Source organism: Anomaloglossus baeobatrachus, unplaced genomic scaffold (genome assembly GCF_048569485.1).
Source record: "Anomaloglossus baeobatrachus isolate aAnoBae1 unplaced genomic scaffold, aAnoBae1.hap1 Scaffold_2255, whole genome shotgun sequence".
Lineage (NCBI taxonomy): Eukaryota > Metazoa > Chordata > Amphibia > Anura > Aromobatidae > Anomaloglossus > Anomaloglossus baeobatrachus.
In genome coordinates this window covers 61,041-82,118 of record NW_027441999.1, presented here as the reverse complement: position 1 = coordinate 82,118, position 21,078 = coordinate 61,041, and the positions used below count along the sequence as shown (strand labels likewise).

General features: G+C 39.8%; 1 pseudogene; it reads right to left on the bottom strand.

Annotated features, from left to right (window-relative positions):
• LOC142261478 (uncharacterized) overlaps positions 1 to 15,543 on the bottom strand; it is a 64,239-nt pseudogene extending 48,696 nt beyond the window's left edge.
• Between the last annotated feature and the right edge of the window lie 5,535 nt (positions 15,544 to 21,078).

The window sequence follows — 21,078 nt, the reverse complement described above, 5'->3', positions numbered from 1 at the left end:
CATGAAAAGTATGATTGAGCAAATTACCGCAAGGTGATCAACAGCCTTTCCTCAGCTGAGATGGCCTTGCGCATCAGAGTGTCATTGTATGTGATTTCTTCTTTAACAATGTGTAGTAGCCTATCAAAACCCATTATTGGTAGCCGACAGAAAGCTATGAATTTGTCCTCATACCTGTTACATTTGTAAAAATGAATAACAATTAAAATATTATTTTTTTCCTAAAATTTCCTCGTTACATCTTCATCAAAAACATTTATCAACTTTTTTTGTGAATACGTTTTTATATCTCCATTGTCTTTTGTATTATTTGTTATAATGTTCAAATCGTTAAATTTACATTGCAAGCCAAATTTTTGGTTATGATTTTATTAAATTATTAGTATATATTTTCTTTTATTTTATTGTGTTTTTTTATTTGTTATATTTTTTAGAAATGATTAATTATTTAAAAAAATGTTTTACCTTCTTAAATCTCGGTATAATAGTGTAAAATGACCCTTCTCCTCACGATCCATTAATAGTGGATGTACCCACATTTTGGTTTCCTGTATCTGATATGACATGTTTTAAAATATTAGTTCATAATTGTAAAATGATTGAAATTAATACATCAAGTTATCAAATATTTCATAGTAAGACATATACGTTCATAGTTCTGTTCATGTTGGAGGGCATAGGTTATTAATAAAGTTTATAAGGGATAAATATGCCCATATGGAATATACTTGAGTGATGAGCATGGAGGGATATATTTGAATCCTTCCCGAAGCTTTCCGAAGTTTCCAGAAGGTTACGTAATATGGAACTATATTCAACTGTGTTACACTAGAATGCCCTATATGGTCTGAACAGCTGGTATATAATGCACGATGGAGGGGGCTACTGGTGGCTCCCCACATTGCCTGCTGTGAGAAGACTCGAGGCTGCAAAGATGAAGACACACTAAGAGATGACATCCCCAGCATTGCCGTTCAGGAACCAAAGAAAGATGGGTAAAGACTTCCCATTGATCAGTATGGACTAAATGAACTCTTATTTTTGCGTAAGCTATCAAAGTATATTATTTTTCCTTTCTGTAACTGAATCTTGGCAACCATTTTTAAATAGATAAAATACATTTATTTTTTTACATCTTTGGAAGTTCTTTCTTTCATGCGGCTTTACGTATTTGAAGAAAAATATATTTAAGAGTATATTTTTTTAACATTTGGTGAGCCACCCATTCGTAATTTTTTACGTTTTTGTTGTTCCTTCACTTTGCATAAGGGGGGGTCGAAGTTATCAAAGTCATAAGTATTTTAAATATCTCCTGCAAAGGATCAGGAATCGACAATTTATAAAAAATCACGCAGAACCTAGGAAATACGTATGAGTCAAGTTGCATGAATGTTTTTTTTTTAATGAACTTTAAAGTTTTTACAAAGCCACAGAAGTTAACTTTTGACGTATTTTTGAGTAAGAGGATAAAGTCAGTCCATAAGAAGTATTGGACCTGCTGAGTAAGGTGAATCAAGTCTTAGAGGATCATCCATCAGATCATCTGATCATTTCAGGTAAGAAAATGGATTTTATCTCTTCATATGTTAAGCAAAGTAAACTTCAGTTCACTTATCCAGATATTTCTAATGTAGAGGAGCTTTGGTTACGCTTTTATGAGGAGTGTGAACTTGAGAATTCACGTATAGAATGTGCAAGGTCTTTTAATAGAGAGAAACAGAAAATCAGAAATGTCGGTCATTTAGTCTATGATTTTCACAAGTTAATCGTAGAAAAGTGTAAAAATGGTGGAAATAGACAACCTGAATTGTCAGGAGAGTCAGTGACAGAGAAATCCAAAGACTGCTTAGAACCTGGAATGTCAGTCAGTGATATTGTGAATTCTGACTGTAATGTTGTAAATGATCAGTCAGATGATTTAGACTGTAATTCAAATCAGAATTTTGATAATGGCGGTAGACATGTGCTACGTAATCAAGGTCATTTTCAGCATACTGGGAAAGAAGCAGGAAATGACGTAGAGAAGCCAGAAGGGGGAGGAGCCAGAGTGATACACGTGCAGAAAAGACACGTGGAGAGAGAAAATGGCGACGATGAGTTTCTAAAAATAGAACAGGCTAAGTTAGGGATTACACTTAGAAAAAATTTATTGGACATATGCAAATTAATTCCCGCATATAATCCTAAAATACATGTTTGCAGAAATTCAGAGATATTTGAAAGTTCCATCGAGAAATTTAATTTAACCAATAGTGAGACGAATCAGTTATTCCGTATGTGGTTACCTCAGCATTTCTTTAGACAATTGGCATTAAAAAAGTCTTCTGACAATGAGACATTTGATTGTTCAAGTGATAACGATATCATAAGGCTGAAATATCTCATCTTCTGTGCAAGGAATGAATCTGATCCAAACTATGAGATGTTGAAGGAATTACAAATTGAACAGAATGAGAGTACGTTCTCATTTATGTCCGTTTTTGAACGTTTGTATAGGGCGGTCATTCCAAATGTCAGATTGGATGGAATGATACGTTTATTCATCAAGAAATTTAATTTCCTTGATAATGCAGCCTGTGCAGTGGCATTAAATAAAAAGTCCCTATTCGAATGTACGACATTTATCAATTTTGTTAGAAGTCGCCAAAGTCAATCAAGACAGAAATTAATTAATTCTGAAAAACCAACACGGAAAAGGGAGAGTTTCCGTGAAAAACCAACAGTGTCTCCCAGATCCAGATATTTCTGTGACAGGGTGTATGCAGTTCGGAGGAAGATGCATACGTGTTACAAACCATACAATCCACCCCAATTTCTGTCATCTAAAAGTCTTTTTCCACAGGAAAAACCCTTGTCACCAGTGACGGGATCGATCACTGGGATTGAGGATCCCAGACAAATGATGAGTAAAAGCTTTGAAAACCAGAAACAGGTGTCTTGTGGAGATCCTCTCCCTGGGATAGGATTTGATAGCCAGCAACAGCTGGGGGGTCTTTCAGAGAGGGACATTCTCTCTCATATAAGAGAAAGCCTTGAATTACATAAGTTCCGAGATTCCTATAAGTTCAAAGGGAATCTAATAAATCGAATCTTTGAAGAAAAAATTAGGTATGGTCTTCAGTTAAATAAAGTGGATTTCTGGGTAAATTAATTTTATTGTTTGACAAATGTGCTTATTCATATACAGTGAATCAATATATATATATATATATATATACATATATATATATATATATATATATATATATTAAAAGTAGTGATAGTAAATCAAGGTCATATTTTCATTTAGTCAAATGATAGTTTAATGTTATAAATAATAATTTGATCTCTGTATATGAATAATAATATTTAAAATAAAACAATAAGAGAAAGTAACAGATTCAAAGTGTTTCATTTTTATCATGAATATGATAATAATTTTATTCTTTTATTTCCCTCAGAATTTATCAGTAAAGCAGATTGATGAAGTATTAACTTTTTTATTTATACATATGTTCTTGTCCTCAATCAGGTAACATATATTTTATTGGGTAAGATTAATCGCGAAAGCACGAATAATAATAATAATTATTTTCTCAGGTACCAATTGCCAGAGAACTATTATTTTAATGTTTCTTTTATGAATACACATACATCTTCTTTAGAGTTATTAGAAATGTAATCTGAGCTTTGGAATGTAGTAAAACTGCTTGCTGTTTTGGAATGGTGTTCCTTGCACGTACTAGAGCATGTGACTTGAATTACTAAAGCTAATATCAAATATTTCTATGGTCAAATGTACAGTATGTAATACATTGGAATTTGTATTTTTCAAGAAGTACTTCAAATTAGTAACATAATTTTTGAAATGCGCATAGAATATTGGAAAAAAAAAAGGGATATGTGTTTGTCAGTTTCTATGTAGAAGTGTATGTTAAAGACCATGGCAGTCTTGTGTGCATAGATGTGTCAATGAATGATTGATTGTTTGAGCAGCTGCTAAAGTCAAAGTATTTGGATCCAGAGAGAGAGGAAAAAAAAAAAAAAGGGGGAATTTTTGTTTTAACTTAGAAGTTATAAGATATGTATGTATACTATATAGAATAAATAAGTTATAGTACATAAGTATAAATAATGAAGGAATTTATACAAGATATATATTTTAATTCTTAGACATATGTCTTTAGTATAGAGATATTAGGATTTTTTTTTATTATTAAGGGTTTATTCTGAAGAGTTACATTCTAGAATAAGGTTATAACGTTTTGATTTTCTTATATCTTTTGTGTTAGTCACTTCTTTTACTGATACACAGATTGGTAATCATTTTTTCTTTTCAAATATGGAAGTGATATTTATAATATGGTATTGAAGATATGCAACACAAATTTTAATTTAATTTAATCTAAACATATTAATTTTTATAATATCATATTTTATGATATTGAAAGGGGGAGGTTTGGCCTCAATCACACACATTTATATTTGATAAATATATGTGTTTACAGGATACTTTAATAATTAATATTTCAAGTACAAAGGAAGAATTGGGAATATAAAAAAATATATTTGAAGTATATCATAATGCATTTATATACTAAGAGAAGTGTATTATTTGTAAGGTTACATGACTTAATTATTTTTATTGGTTATTGATAGGTTTGGTAATTTTATAAGATACTGGTAATATTAAGGTTATCTGGTAACATTAAGGTTATGTATTATTAAAGACATAGGTGTTATATACATAGAAGGCCTTATTTTTATTTCAAGTTTTATTTTTATTCCGATTTTCATTTTTCTTTTTATTCCTATTTTTTATATTAATTATTATTTTAATATTCACATTTTTAATCTTAATTCTACAATTTTTATTTTTTCTTCAGATTTTAAATATCTCAATTGAGAAAACACTTCAATATTTAGTTCAGTAATATCTAATATAAGAATATTACTTTATTAAATATGAATCATATTAAAAGGGAAAAGTTCCATTTTTTTGGAAGAAAAGATACTTCCTTCATCAATATATACAATTGTACAATTGTTTACTTCCTGGTAATACATTATTTTTATATTAGTATGTTAACACAATAAGGGTGAAATATCACTTATAGTTACACATTTCTTTATAGTAGGTTATTTAATAAATAATAGACAAATCAAATAAATTAAATTAGAGCAATAAAGATGGAAGATTAAGGTACATCTAGGTTTACCTTCCTATATTTACAAATAATATATATTATATTTTTAATCAATAATAATTTATAATGGGTATTATTGTGTTTTGATGGTATCATCCAGTCTTTTCTAAAAGGTTATTTGCTTTGATTTATAATTTACAAATGATCTAACTAAAAGCCACATTGTTGCCTTTCATATTTATAATATGATACATGTTATAGGTACACATTATATTATTTCATACTTTATATTATATTTTGGTTACATTCAACACATTGCCACCTATGGGTTTGGAAGGGTAATGCACCAATGACAAAAAAGGTCATTACAAGAAAATACTATTGTCTATATCATTATGCAATATTTTATCATTCTGAGTATCAATTATATTAATACTTTTACGATAATAATAATAATGACATGGTATTATAGTATTAGAGTTATGGTACGCTGTGACATTTATTAGTGATAGTTATTGCCATATTTGGTATTTAGATTAGGGAATGAATCAGTCTTCAATCAAGATTAGAGAAGATAAAAAGACTTTATATTTTTCCTAAAGTTAAAAGGGATTCTGCAAAAAGGTCCAAAAGGTAACGTCTCAAATAAGACTGTGTAACATACAAAATACACTTACCGTGCTTGCATCTCAGAAACACAATAGTCCTATGATTTCAGGATGGACAATGACACATGGTCTGTGCATTAAGACCTCCCTAAAGTTACTAAGAAGAGCAATGACGTGTTAAAGTTAACCCCTGTCGTGCTGACCAAGAACGTCTTAACATCTGTTATTCGACAACAGGCAGCATGGAGGATAAAAGGTGACTAATGTAAATTGCACTGCACAGACATCAAAGACTTCTGCCATTCTTCTACAAGTCATGAACTGTGGTTTATCAACATTGGCTATGGTCTTTGTAATAAAGAATAAAGTTTATGGACTTTGATCTAACAATGATAAACGCAATACGGGACTGTACTAAATCGGTAACCATTCATTTTTATCAAAGGATTTATTTCTAAGAGATTGTGTTTATGCTGGATTACATCGGAGATAAGAAGACATCAACTCAGAGGACATCATTTGGTGACCGGATTTGGTTTTTGCATTTCTTTTTAGGTCTAGCGAAGTATAGTTTTATACATTTTTATATGATCAGTCACAGCCTGTCATAACATGAATCCACATTATTATATTATTGAACTTACATGAATAATGCAAATTAATTATTCTTCATCATTATTATTGATATTAATCCGTTATTGCCAAATAAGGAAAGAAGATTTGTTATTTTCTTGATGTATTAATTAATTTTCGGGGTTGCTCCACCCACTTCAAGGGGGAATTGTAAAATGATTGAAATTAATACATCAAGTTATCAAATATTTCATAGTAAGACATATACGTTCATAGTTCTGTTCATGTTGGAGGGCATAGGTTATTAATAAAGTTTATAAGGGATAAATATGCCCATATGGAATATACTTGAGTGATGAGCATGGAGGGATATATTTGAATCCTTCCCGAAGCTTTCCGAAGTTTCCAGAAGGTTACGTAATATGGAACTATATTCAACTGTGTTACACTAAAATGCCCTATATGGTCTGAACAGCTGGTATATAATGCACGATGGAGGGGGCTACTGGTGGCTCCCCACATTGCCTGCTGTGAGAAGACTCGAGGCTGCAAAGATGAAGACACACTAAGAGATGACATCCCCAGCATTGCCGTTCAGGAACCAAAGAAAGATGGGTAAAGACTTCCCATTGATCAGTATGGACTAAATGAACTCTTATTTTTGCGTAAGCTATCAAAGTATATTATTTTTCCTTTCTGTAACTGAATCTTGGCAACCATTTTTAAATAGATAAAATACATTTATTTTTTTACATCTTTGGAAGTTCTTTCTTTCATGCGGCTTTACGTATTTGAAGAAAAATATATTTAAGAGTATATTTTTTTTAACAATAATAATTAAATGTTAACATAAAAATAAATTAATAAATTAAATTTAAGTTTACCTGAAGTAGATGACGACGACGTAATAACATAAGAATTATTAGTAATCTATTTCTCTGGGCCCTCCTTAGACGTAGTGTTCCTGTTTGTTGAGGCATTTTGCATCAACCTTATCAAAATCACCACATTCAAGAGAATTTAGTGAAGAAGGAAATTACATCAGTAGGTCTCTATTTATGTGGTTTTTTTCCCCATGTTGTTTCATTGTTTAAACTTTATTTCAAATAGACAATGTTTAGAAAATACAACACAGTTTAAGCATTCAAAAAGCATTTGAAAGGCACTTAAAACGCACACAAAACGCACGAAAATGCACGGAAAACGCATGCGTATTAAATGCGTTTTTTTTTAACAAAACCAAAATTGTCAAAATCATTAACTGCCAGAGGATGCATTTATTTCAGCAATGGACAGGACGCAACGTGCGCATGAGCCCTAAAACATTCTGAATATGAAAAAGGTTTTTTCCGTGCGAGTTGTCCGATGTGTAACATGATGTGATTTATGTGTAAAACATTTCCCACATTCTGAACATGAAAAAGTCTTCTCCCTTGTGCAAGTTCTCTGATGGATAAAAAGACATGATTAATCTGCCAATTATTTCCCACATTCCTAACATGAAAAAGGCTTCTCCCCTGTGTGAGTTCTCTGGTGTTTAACCAAATGTGATTTAGATATAAAACATTTCCCACTTTCTGAACATGAATATTGCTTCTTCCCTGTGTGAATTTCCTGGTGCTTATGAAAATATGATTTATTGTTAAAATGTTTCCCACATTCTGAACATGAAAAAGGCTTCTCCCCTGTGTGAGTTCTCTGGTGTGTAACCAAATGTGATTTTCGTGTAAAACATTTCCCACATTCTGAGCATGAATATGGCTTCTCCCCCGTGTGAGTTCTCTGATGTATAACAAAATCTGATTTATGTGCAAAACATTTCCCACATTCTGAACATGAAAATTGCTTCTCCCCTGTGTGAATTTTCTGGTGCTTACGAAGATTTGATTTATCGTTAAAATGTTTCCCACATTCTGAACATGAAAATGGCTTATCCCCTGTGTGAATTCTCTGGTGTGTAATGACATCTGATTTATTTATAAAACGTTTCCCACAATCTGAACATGAAAAAGGCTTCACCTCTGTGTGAGTTCTCTGGTGTGTAACCAAATGTGATTTTAGTGAAAAACATTTCCCACATTCTGAACATGAATATGGCTTCTCCCCGTGTGAGTTCTCTGATGTTTAACAAAATCTGATTTATGTGCAAAACATTTCCCACATTCTGAACATGAAAATTGCTTCTCCCCTGTGTGAATTTTCTGGTGGTTATGAAGATTTGATTTATCGTTAAAATGTTTTCCACATTCTGAACATGAAAACGGCTTCTCCCCTGTGTGAGTTCTTTGGTGTGTAATGACATGTGATTTAAGTGTAAAATGTTTCCCACATTCTGAACATGAAAAAGGCTTCACCTCTGTGTGAGTTCTCTGGTGTATAACCAAGTGTGATTTCCATGGAAAACATTTCCCACATTCTGAACAAAAAAAGGGTTTTTCGCCAGTGTGACTTTTTTGATGTGTAACATAATTTGATTTCCGTACAAAACATTTCCCACATTCTAAACATGAAAATGGCTTCTCCCCTGTGTGAATTTTCTGGTGGCTTTGAAGATTTGATTTATTGTTAAAATGTTTTCCACATTCTGAACATGAAAACGGCTTCTCCCCTGTGTGAGTTCTTTGGTGTGTAATGACTTGTGATTTAAGTGTAAAATGTTTCCCACATTCTGAACATGAAAAAGGCTTCACCTCTGTGTGAGTTCTCTGGTGTATAACCAAGTGTGATTTCCATAGAAAACATTTCCCACATTCTGAACAAAAAAAGGGTTTTTCGCCAGTGTGACTTTTTTGATGTGTAACATAATTTGATTTCCGTACAAAACATTTCCCACATTCTAAACATGAAAATGGCTTCTCCCCTGTGTGAGTTCTGTGATGTGCAACAAAATTTGATTTCTGGTTAAAATGTTTCCCACATTCTGAACATGAAAAAGGCTTCTCCCCTGTGTGATGTCTTTGATGTTTAACAAGAAGTGATTTACGTGCAAAATATTTCCCACATTCTGCACAAATAAAAGGCTTCTCACCTGTGTGAATTCTTTGATGTTTAACAAGAATTGATGTATGTGTAAAACATTTCCCACAATCTGAACATGAAAATGGCTTCTTTCCTGTGTGAATTTTCTGGTGATTACCAAGGTTTGATTTATGGCTAAATTGTTTCCCACATTCTGAACATGAAAATGGATTCTCCTCGGTGTGAGCTGTCTGGTAACTAACAGATTCTGAAGAAAATATATTCTCCCCTGTGTGAATTTTATTATGTATATTTTCATATTCTAAAGTTGAAAATGGCTTCTTTGCTGTAAGAGCACTTCTATTTTGAATGTCTGTTTTGTGACTTTTATTTTTCTTAACAGTCTGGGATAAATCAGAAGGTTGGACTTGTTTAAAAGAAGCAGATGATAGATCTTTGCTGTGAAGGGATGATGGTATATCTGGAGTAATGGTATTTGGTTTAGTAACAGCTTGTGTGATATCAAAGTCATCTGATTTAAAAATTGAAAATGTCAGTAGTCCCTCTGATCTCCTGATACAGCCATCTGCCAAGAATAAAAATATTTTTAATATTTAAAAATATAAGGATATAACTTCTAAAATAGCTAAATAAGTTACAAGTTATGTAGCAATCTGTAATTAGAATAATTATTTACTGAAACAAAAAACGTTCACAATCTAACAGTAGACCTCAAAGCAGAGCGGGAAACAATAGACCATGATGTTCAATCCACTAAAACAATCGCCCTCCACCCCGACAGTCTTCAACATCAATGATTTCGTAACTAGAGGTGAAACATCTGGAGTAATTAGAGTATGTGGCTCGGGGGCTCTCCGCAATCCAAACTATTGTAAGGACCAATCATTTTTGTCATATGAGTTTATTGAAGAAATATTAAACATTTAGAGAGAACTTTTTAATATAGTCCAGTAAACCAGAGTTTTACTCATTTAAGACGGATCATTGGAGCTACTATGAGTTCTTGCCAAAAAAAAAGTGGAGGAAGTATTAGTGCTCCCCATTTCAGGAGAGATTGTGCAGTAATCTGTATTGCATTAGGATCTGAAATCTAATAGAATTCCTGCCGATTCTGTATCTGTGAGTAAATGTGTTTTAGAGCCATCAGCTATGCACAGCTTAGCGATTTATCATGGTGTAGGTGTCGTATTCTTGTGTAGCTAATCACAATCCTCTTTGAAGGAGACAAGTGGGATTGGAGAGAACATCTGTGCTCTATCCCCACAAAGCAGGACCTGGAGGCCATGTTTACTAGACTACAAGAGACTCAGACCGAGGCCCATATTCTTTTGAACAGGACATCACGCAAGTGGGTAACAGAGTGGATAACCTAGAGTCTGACACAGCGTTTTTGTATCAAAGAATAGAGGACCAATATGTTCTTATATCTGAATATACCACTCAGATCTCAGATATTTTAACATTTTTAGATGACATAGAGAAACATCACAGATTAAATTATCTCCGTATTCATGGCGTGTCTGAAGAAATCTCTTCCCATATGCTGAAGAAAACCATTAATACTTTATCCTCTGATTTACTTGGGCGGAAAGAGCACTTGCTTATTGCAATGGATATAATTCACAGAGCTCTTGGTCCCAAATCCACCTTGGCCTCAAGACCACGTGACATTGTGTACTGCATTTATTTTTACAAGTAGAAGTAAACTATTTCACAAGCTGCAAGATCTAAAAAAACCATATAACTGTAAGGGCGACTTTGCACGTTGCAACATCACACGTGCGATGTCGGTGGGGTCAAATCGAAAGTGACGCACATCCAGCGTCTCTTTCGACATCGTTGTGTGTAAATTCTAGATGATACAATGAACGAGCGTAAAAGCGTCGTTATCGTATCATCGCTGCAGGCTCCGACTTTTCCATAATTATGCTGCCGCGACAGGTACGATGCTGTTCCTCATTCCTGCGGCAGCACACATCGCTGTGTGTTACGCCGCAGAAGCGAGGAACATCACCTTACCTGCCGCCGACGGCTCTACGGAAGGAAGGAGGTGGGCGGGATGTTTATATCCTGCTCATCTCCACCCCTCCGCCGCTATTGGACGCCTGCCGTGTGACGTCGCTATGACGCCGCACGACCCGCCCCCTTAGTAAGGAGGCGGGTCGCCGCCCAGAGCGACGGTCGCAGGGCAGGTGAGTGCATGTGACGCTGGCGTAGCGATAATTTTCACTACGCCAGCTATCACAAGATATCGTACCTGCGACGGGGGCGGGGACTATCGCGTGCGACATCGCAGCATCGGCTTGCGATGTCGCAACGTGCAAAGCCCGCCTAAGGCTGTGACATTGTTATCCTTCCAGATCTGGCCAGGAGCACACTTTAACTTTGTAGAGCCTTAGGACCACTCACTAAATTACTTCGAGACCAAGAGATCTCCTACCACTGGGGGTTCCCATTTCAACATTTCAAAAAAAAAAAAAAAAAAGATGGCGGCTCCGCAGGATTCAAGAAATTGGGGGACCCCTCGACCATCTTATCCGCCTTTGACTTGCCTCAGAGTCATCTGCCGTGGCCGGCACGTTGTACCTTACCTCCTTTGCGCCCACATGCTAATTGGGAGACATAGCAGTCACCAAAATCACAACACTTATCCCTGAGTGATGAGAATCTTAGAAACATCAGGTCTTCTCCAGGATGACTGATCTGTACTTATTACAATCACTAGATTTACAATTCAGTCATTATTGATGCCTATAAATGGTGGTCTGGAAATATTTGGTGGTACTTTTATCTTTTCTTTTTTTCAGCTTTCTTTCTATATTGTTTAATATACTATACATATTTTGGATATTTGAGTAATAGGGGTCTCTTTTGAATGTTGTCTTGGCTTCCTCAACCCCACTTAGGTATTGGTACCTGTTCATAAGGTCCAGTCTTCTCCTGCTAGGAGTTAATAGTTTAGTGTGGCCTATGGAAGTTGTACCTTCCAATTTCACATTTCTCCCCAGGTTTGTCTCGTCTATATCCTATTTTAGTCGTTCTCTCTCCCTTTCTCTAATTGTGACTATGGCTAATTTAACATTTACATCTTCTATTGTAAATAGTCCTATGAAAAAGAGTTAGATATGTTATTATATACATTAAAAAAAAGGGTCTCAATAGCTATACTTCAGAAAACATACTTTAAATCCTCTTCATTCTTAAATATTCATATAGATACTACAATACCTAGTCCATTTCTACTAACCCAAATAATAAAACGAAGGGTGTTTCTATAGCCTACAGCTTTCCAAAAATCCCTTCCCGACCAAATTTTGGAGTCGCGAGTTGATCCGGACGGTACATACATTTTCCTTAGAGTGTGTATTGCTAATATTTTTTTCCTCAACACAGAACAAAGACCATTTGGAGTCAAAGTTTTGCAGTCACTGGCTGAGATCACCGGGGGTTCTTCTATCATTCTGATGGGATTCTATGTAAATAGAAGAAGGAGGAGCTGTCCCTCTAGACCCTCCCTCTGCCTATAGCTCCTCCCTCTGCCTATAGCTCCTCCCTCTTCTTATCATTATATGATTTCATCAGTAACAACGGCCATCTCCTCTCAGTAATGGGAAAGTCTTCACTGAATACAGATTTTACCTCAGGATTGAGAATTTTAATTGATCATTTCCTCCAGAGAATAAAATATATGACAAAATTGCTTATTTTCATGTGTGCTAATTATTTATAATAGATAAATATTAAACACCATGTCTCCATTTCACGGGGCGTGGAAATGGGCGTTCAATAGATCATTTTCTCCTGCCAAGTGGGATGAGATCTTTACCCCCTGATATTTATTACATTGTTATTAGGAGCTGTGCGTTATTTCCTTGTTTTCTGATAAAAGGGAAGTTTGGCAAAAAAGACTGAACCTTTATAATGACCCAATCAGCACATTCAGCAGAACGGAGAGAAGGAAGATTCATCAATAAGATACCGAGAGTGGTCACTACTCACCTGGGCGGTTATCTGTAGGAATGTCCTCTTTACTCCGCTCATCACCCCTCACATATGTCTCTGTAGTATTAATATGGGGCAGATCTTCCCCCTGAAACAAATATTGTAAAAGTCACAGACAGATGGAGAAGTCACATCTATGATCAGCTCTAATCCTGTCATCTCCACCGCTCTTGTGACGCCCTGGCAAAACCAGGTAGTCAAAGTTAGGCCCCCGCACTACACCGTTCCCTCACTAGGAAACACACAGCCAACCAGAAAACCCTAGTCACCCCCACTTAGGGAAAATTAGACACACCAGTAGGCGTGACCAGGCGGTTGGGACACGCCCACCCAGGGGTCCAGACAGCCCGGGGCAGGAAAACAGTCAGAGTTTTAGTCTGAAGTTCAATTTGGAGAGGAGTGTGAGCTGGAGTGAAGTGTAGCTCCAGCAGGAGAGTTCAAGTTGAACGGAACCAGGGTAGGAGCCCTGGTGCCACTGGCTAGGAGGCAGACGGTGGTCTACATCAGCAGGAGACGGGAAGACGGCTCGGTGGAACCGAAGTGGACCGGGACAGGGTTGTAGCCCGCTAATACCAAAACGGGGAACTGACCCGGAAACCGGAGCACAAAGGGGGGTACTCGGACCCTGAAGCCAGGACCAGAACCAAGTGGAACTGTTTAATTAACCGATTGAGGCCAGGACTAGAGGTCCTGTCCCACCCAAAGTCCCTCATGGAAAACAACAGCCCACCGATTAGAAATAGGAGGTCACCGCCAGGGCCCATAGAACCCACGGGCCAGCGTCTGCGGACATGGCTCCTTAGGCCACATCCAGCCGGGAGCAAACTCCTGAGTTTTACACTAGGAAAGGCCACCTTACACAAAGCAGTGCAGGAAAAGGATAGAGACCACCAGCCGGGTGGGGGACCCGAACGCAACCAACCGCGGCACCGACCACCATCACCTTGGTTTACCAGAGACTTGTGTGTTTTACTAACAGTGAGTACACCAACACCCCCTACGGTCGCCATCCCCTGCACCGAGCCACCGGGTCCCGGGGCCACCATCCCTACCCATGAAGGGGTTAGCAACTTGCTGCACAACATCTCCCCTGGGTGCCCCATAACAGCAGCGGTGGTGTCCCACCTCACCACACACCGTGGGAGGCGTTACGAACTTACTACGGCCTAGGCCGTACATCTATGTCCCCCCATTTATTCGGCGTGTCCGCGAGACCCCCGGGTCCGGAGACCCTCGAGCCACCATCCCTGAAGGCCCGGATCCGAGCAGCGTCAGCTGCTGGCACGGGGGCGGCACACTCTCATTACACAAGAATAAACCATATAATACTGGTGGATGAAACTGAGCACAAGACCTTCACAGCCGTCTACACATCATAGGGAGATTTCATGGCTCCTTCTCTCCATCTACCTGATGATCCTGAGGAACATCGGGATCTTCTTGTTTACAGTCCTGTGGGAGAAGAGGACGGGGACATCTCTCTGGTGTTGTCCTCTTACTGGATAGAACTGGAGGAGACACATACAGGGACTGAATTCATTCCTTACATACAGATAATTATAGGCTGTGTGTATTTAGTCTTGTCTATTACCTGGTGATGTGAGGGGCTGGGGAACCTCCATCATGACGTCCTTGTACAGATCTTTGTGTCCTTCTAAATACTCCCACTCCTCCATGGAGAAATAGACGGTGACGTCCTGACACCTTATAGGAACCTGACACATACAATGATACCGTCACCCCCGATCCCTTCCTAGCGTTACTGTATAAAGTCCCAGCATTCCCAGCAGTGTCACCTCTCCAGTCAGCAGCTCAATCATCTTGTAGGTGAGTTCTAGGATCTTCTGGTCAGTGATGTCCTCATGTATCGGGGGGTGAGGTGGAGGCCCCGTGATTGGGCTCAGGGGTCTTCCCCATCCCTCAGACACAGGGGCCTGACAGCGCTCACTAGAGGTCTTCTTCACTACTGTGTAATCCTGGTTATGGAGAGACACAGTAATAAATCTCACTCCAGACATTTCCAGAGTCCTCACCTCTCCAGTTCTGTCCATCTGTTATTCCCATAGATAAGAATGATGTAATGTGACGTCATCAGAATCTCTCACCTCTCCAGTAAGCCGGAAGAGGATCTCTAGGGTGAGGTGTAATATCCTCTCCGCCATCTTGTCCCTGTCCATATCAATCCTTGATGGGGCAATCAGGAGAATTCTCTTATGTAGAAGATCTCCATTGAGAGGATCCGATATTGTAGGGACCTGAATGGGGAGAAGATGATGATGTAACATCATAAAGAATCCTGTGTAGTAATATAATTACTGGAGACTTTATATCCGATCACTTGCCGCAGACATAACGCTAACATGTATGGCATGAAGGAGAAAACAATACATGGTTTTGGGGCTGCAGGAACCAAAATGAAGATCCTTGATCCAATAATATTAAGAAGCGGCTTTTACTCCACATGTATGGCACGTGACTATTTTATAAATATTCACCTGTTTTTTTTGTTTGCCATTGTTTTTAGGTTTCCAGAGTTTTTCCGCTCATTCTTAAGCCTGCTTTACACCTTACAATTAAGCATACGATATAGTTTGCGATGTGACACGCCCCCATCGTATGTGCGTCACGTTCAATTTGTTGACCGTGTCGCACAAACGATTAATTGCCGTCACACGTACTTCCCTACCATACGACCTCGATGTGGGCGGCGAACATCCACTTCCGGGAGTCACAGCGACGTCACATGGCAGCTGGCCAATAGAAGCGGAGGGGCGGAGATGAGCAGGACGTAAACATCCCGCCCCCCTCCTTCCTTCCGCATAGCCGGCGGGAGCCGCGGGACGCAGGTAAGCTGCAGCTCATTGTTACCGGGGTGTCACACACTGTGATATGTGCTGCTTCGGGAACATTGAACAACCCGACGTTCAATTTTTAGGTTTTGAACGACGTGTATGTGATTAACGTTTATTCGTTCAATCGCATGTAGGTTTCGCACACTACAATACCACTAACGATGCCGGATGTGCGTCACTTACGACGTAACCCCGCCGACACATGGTTAGATATATTGTAGCATGTAAAGCCCGCTTTAGGCTCTGTGTGCACTAGAAAAAAGATTTTTCTTAAGAAATTTCTTGAGAGTGAAGGATTAGCGCACCTGTGTTAAAAAAACGCACTAATAACGCACCGAAAAACGCATGCGTTTTTACCGCGTTTTAGGTGCGTTTTTTGCAGGTTGGTCCCTGCGTTTTGTAATGCTTTAACAGCAATAAATAATATAGATAATAGATCATTGATGGATAGATAGAAAGAAAGAAAGATGGATAGATGAATTTAAAAAAAATATAAAAAAAAACAACGTGGGGTTTCCCCTATCTTTTGTAGCCAGCTAGGGTAAAGCAGATGGCTGCAGCCTTCAGACCACAGCTGGCAGCTTTACCTTGGCTGGTAATCCAAAACAGAGGGCACCCCACGCTGTTATTTTACATTAAATAAATAATTTAAAACAAAAAACCTGGGGTCCCCCCCAAATTGGATCACTAGCCAAGGTAACGCGGATAGCTGTGGTCTGGTATTCTCAGACTAGGGAGGTCCACCGTTAGTGGACACTCCCCAGCCTAAAAATAGCAGGCCGACTTCCGGTTCCGGTCCTGGCCGCGGTGGAGGCATAAAGGAGAAGCTCCTGCCCCCCCCCGAGAAAAGCAGTCAGAAAGCAGCCCCCCCGCATCGGAGTCCGGGACGGGAGGGACCCAGCCTGAAAGCGGAGATCTGCAGCTATGGACAGATACCTGCTGAGGAGCGCCAGCGGCGGTGAAGGGCCCGGGAGAGGCGGCGACGCTGTGGACATGAGGGGAATGGAGGAGAGGAACATGGCGCCGACGAGCGTGCCGGGGGCGGAGCCAGAGGTGCGGGGAAGAGACGCGATGGAGCCGGGTCGGAGCGAGGGATTAGCAGAGGACGCGGCTGCAGAGACAGAGGAATGTGGAGCTGGAGACAGGTGGCTGCAGGGGTCGGAGGAGGGCAGCTCACAGTGGGAGGATGAGGGGGAGGTGGGGGGAGAGACTGGAGAGGAGGACGCTGGCGTTATGGAGGGGAGCTATGGAGGAGTAGGAGGGCTGGAGGAAAATGAAACCCAGCAAAGTAGAGGGCCCAGAGGGAGACAGTCGCAATACAGGAGGAGATCAACCTCAGGCACCCCCTGTAAAGGAGGAAAAAAAAAACAGCAGCAGGATCCAATGACATCTCAATTTTACAAGACATCTGAGGGAGGCAGAGATTCAATGCAAATAAGCAGATCTAAGAAAGCAGCTCCACCTGCTGACCAAAACAAGCAAGTGCAAGAGTTTCATATGGATTATAAAAAACTGGCAGTAGAAGTAGCATCTCACTTGTCCAAAGACATAAAAATAGCCATTGAAGTAGCCGTACAAACTTCACTAGCCGCCATGCAGAAGCAATTGACTGATCATTCAAAGAGACTCACAGAAGCAGAGCAAAGAATCTCTAATTCTGAGGAGACAATCTTGACCATGCAAGCACAGATAGCAACTCTTGTAAAATCTAATGATTACCTGAGAGACAAGGCAGAGGACCTAGAAAACAGATCGAGACGAAACAATCTTCGCATTGTGGGGCTGCCAGAATCGGTAACACCGGGACAGCTGGACAATATTTGTGAGGCGGAACTACCACAGGCGCTGGGCATAAAGGCGAAATTTAGAGTGGAGAGAGCCCACAGAGTGGGACCATTGAGGCAGCAAGAGGCGAAGGAGGGAGAAGGGCAAAATTCAAGCAATAAACCGCCCTCAAGAGCCAGACAGGTGATAGTCAAATACCTTGACTACAAGCACAAAGAGGAAATTCTGAAAGCCTTTAGAGAACGAAAGCGACCTTTACAATACCAAGGAAATAGACTGCTGATTTTTGGGGATTATTCCGTTGATGTGTCCAAACGGAGGAAGGACTTCAGTAAACTGTGCACATTTCTGTACAATAAAAGAATAAAATGCCAACTACTCTACCCGGCAGTGCTGAAGGTCAGGAACTCCAATGGTTCGTTCTCATACTATAAAGATCACAAGGAGGCGGAGAATATTCTCATGTCAGAACATAAAGGGAACCGGACGGAGGGGCAGGAGAGGAGACCCAGTGGAGGAGAAAACTTCAGAAAAGGTTCCCCGGCGGGTTCGAGAGGGGAAGGTGGACAACGCGGAAGGCAAACACAACCCGAGGCCAGTGGAGAGGGGAGACGCAGTCCAGCCCAGCAGTTTAGCCCAGGGATGGGACCCAGGGAACAGCGTTCTTGAAAGACACCAAGACACAAGATGACTCTTGAACTGATCTCTACTAGCCCTTATCGATCTACCCCCCTGAGTGAGGAAGGTGGCCGAGCCGAGGGGGACGAGCCAGCGTGAAGGGGACGGAGGGGAGACTGATCAAGTCACCTACTCTCCCTCCCCTCCTCCCCCCTTTTTTTTTTTTTTTTTTTTTTTTTTCTCTCCTTTTTCTCCTCTCCCCCTCTCTTCTTCCTCTCCCTCTCTCTTTTCTTCCCTACCTCCTCCCTTCTCTCCCCTAATTTGTCTCTGGTGTGTTCTCCCTTCTTTTCTCTTTCTCCCTTCCCCTCTTTTCCCCCCTCGGTGCTTCCCCCCTCTCTCTCTCTATGCCCTCCCCGGTTCTACCTCTCTTGCCTTTTTTCCAATACTACTCCTCGCTTCTTTCTTCTCTTCTCCTCTGCGCTGTTTCTTCCCCTCTCGTGCTTCTTGGCTATGATATCCTTTATCTATTTCTATGCTGGGCTCTTTTATCTCTTTGTCTCTGCTCCGTTGTTCTTCTCTCTTTGTGGATTGCTTTGCAGGTCCAAATACAGTGGGCACGAATGGGTCGGCAGGAAGGTCCCACGAAACTAGGACTAACCCAGTAGATGAACTCTCTTTAAGGTCCTACCACTTATAACATAATGTTTTAATCTATGTATATTACTTCAGATCGTTATGTTTTACGCGGGGGATAGAGCTCTGAATCTGTCTATTGGGGGGGGACTAGGGAGACTCATATTTTGGCCAGGAAAAAGGGAAGCCACTAGCATGGCAAAAAGTGCCGAAAGTCCCACCAAAGGGACAACTTGTTATACTGTTGTAGGATTTATACTTTGCTTATGTTGTTTAAGAGTTTACACACAGGTTGGGGAAAAGAAATGCCATTCTGGGGAAACCACGTGTGAAGGATATAATGATAGTCGTGTCTCTCCTACAGCTGGGGACCTGGGGGGTGGTATTGATAAGAGCAAATTACCCAGACAAACATGGTGCAACTAACGACATGGAATGTTAAGGGCCTAAGATCACCTAACAAACGAGCAATGGTACTAAGACACTTGAAAAGATTAAAAACAGACATTGCTCTATTACAAGAAACTCACTTGGGGAGGGAAGATTTCTTTCGCATGAAAAAGTACTGGGTGGGCTCAGTATATGGGGCAGCGGCGCAAGGAAGGAAGGCGGGCACAATGATTTTGATAAACAAGCAACTTAGACATGAAATAGTGGCTCAGGAAGAGGATGACCAGGGAAGATGGCAGCACATAATAATTAATAGCCCAGCGGGGAAACTCAGCATATATAATATTTATGGCCCAAACTCGAAGCAGAATCAGTTTCACGACACCATAAAAGCCATAATTCTCTTGGACAAGGAGCCTAACATCATAGTGGCGGGGGACTTCAATGCAGTGCCAGACTCGGTGGAGGATAGAAGCAAGGGAGAGGGGGAGCCAGGATCCGGGGATAAGGGAACAAATCACAGAGATGTATCACTGGAGGATGTAGGCCTAAAAGACATCTGGAGACTAACTCACCCGCACGATAGAGAATATACGCACTTCTCTCACCCACACAACAGTTGGTCTCGCATAGACCAGATCTGGTTATCTATGGAACTTGCGAATGGTGTGCAAAACTGTATGATTGAGAATATGGTAATCTCAGACCACAGCCCGGTGAGAGTGGACCTTAGAGAAAAATTCAAAAGGGGATCAGATATTATTTGGAGATTCCCGACGTTTCTCCTTAGACAGGACAATTTTCGCAGGATAATAAAAGAATGGTGGGAGGAGTTCTCAGAGGATAACAAGGATCACAGGGTGACCCCGATTTTGTTCTGGGAAACTGCAAAGGCGGTCTTGAGAGGACGCTTGATGGGGTATGCTGCCATGGTCAAACGGAAGACGAATGCGAATTACAACTTGCACAGTGAGGCAGTACGTCTAGCGTATACTAATTATCTGTCAGACAGGTCTAGCAGGGCAAAGGAGAGGTGGCTGGCAACCAAGAGAGATTTTGACGAGTGGGCAAAAAAAAAGGAGCAATTATTTTGGTCACATAAAGAGGCAGATCTTCATAGATTTGGTAACAAGGCGGGGAGGATGTTGGCAAATCTAGCAAGAGGCAACAGAAAAATGACAGTAATCTCTTCATTGAAAACGAAGGATGGGGGGATGACTTCGGATCCTAAAGAAATTAACAAGGTGCTGGGAGAATATTATAGAAAGTTGTACGGGCCAGGACAGAATGACATGACTGACGAATCGGAGTGGCTACGACAAGCCCAACTACCTAGCTTAACGGAGGAGGAAAGGGAGGCCCTAAATACAAACATCACGGAGGAGGAGGTCTCAAGAACAATTGGGGAACTTAGCACCAACAAGGCGCCAGGGCCCGATGGTTTTAATAGTGAATTTTATAAAGCCCTCAAGGACCAGATTTCGCCGGATTTAACCTCAGTCTTTAATGCGA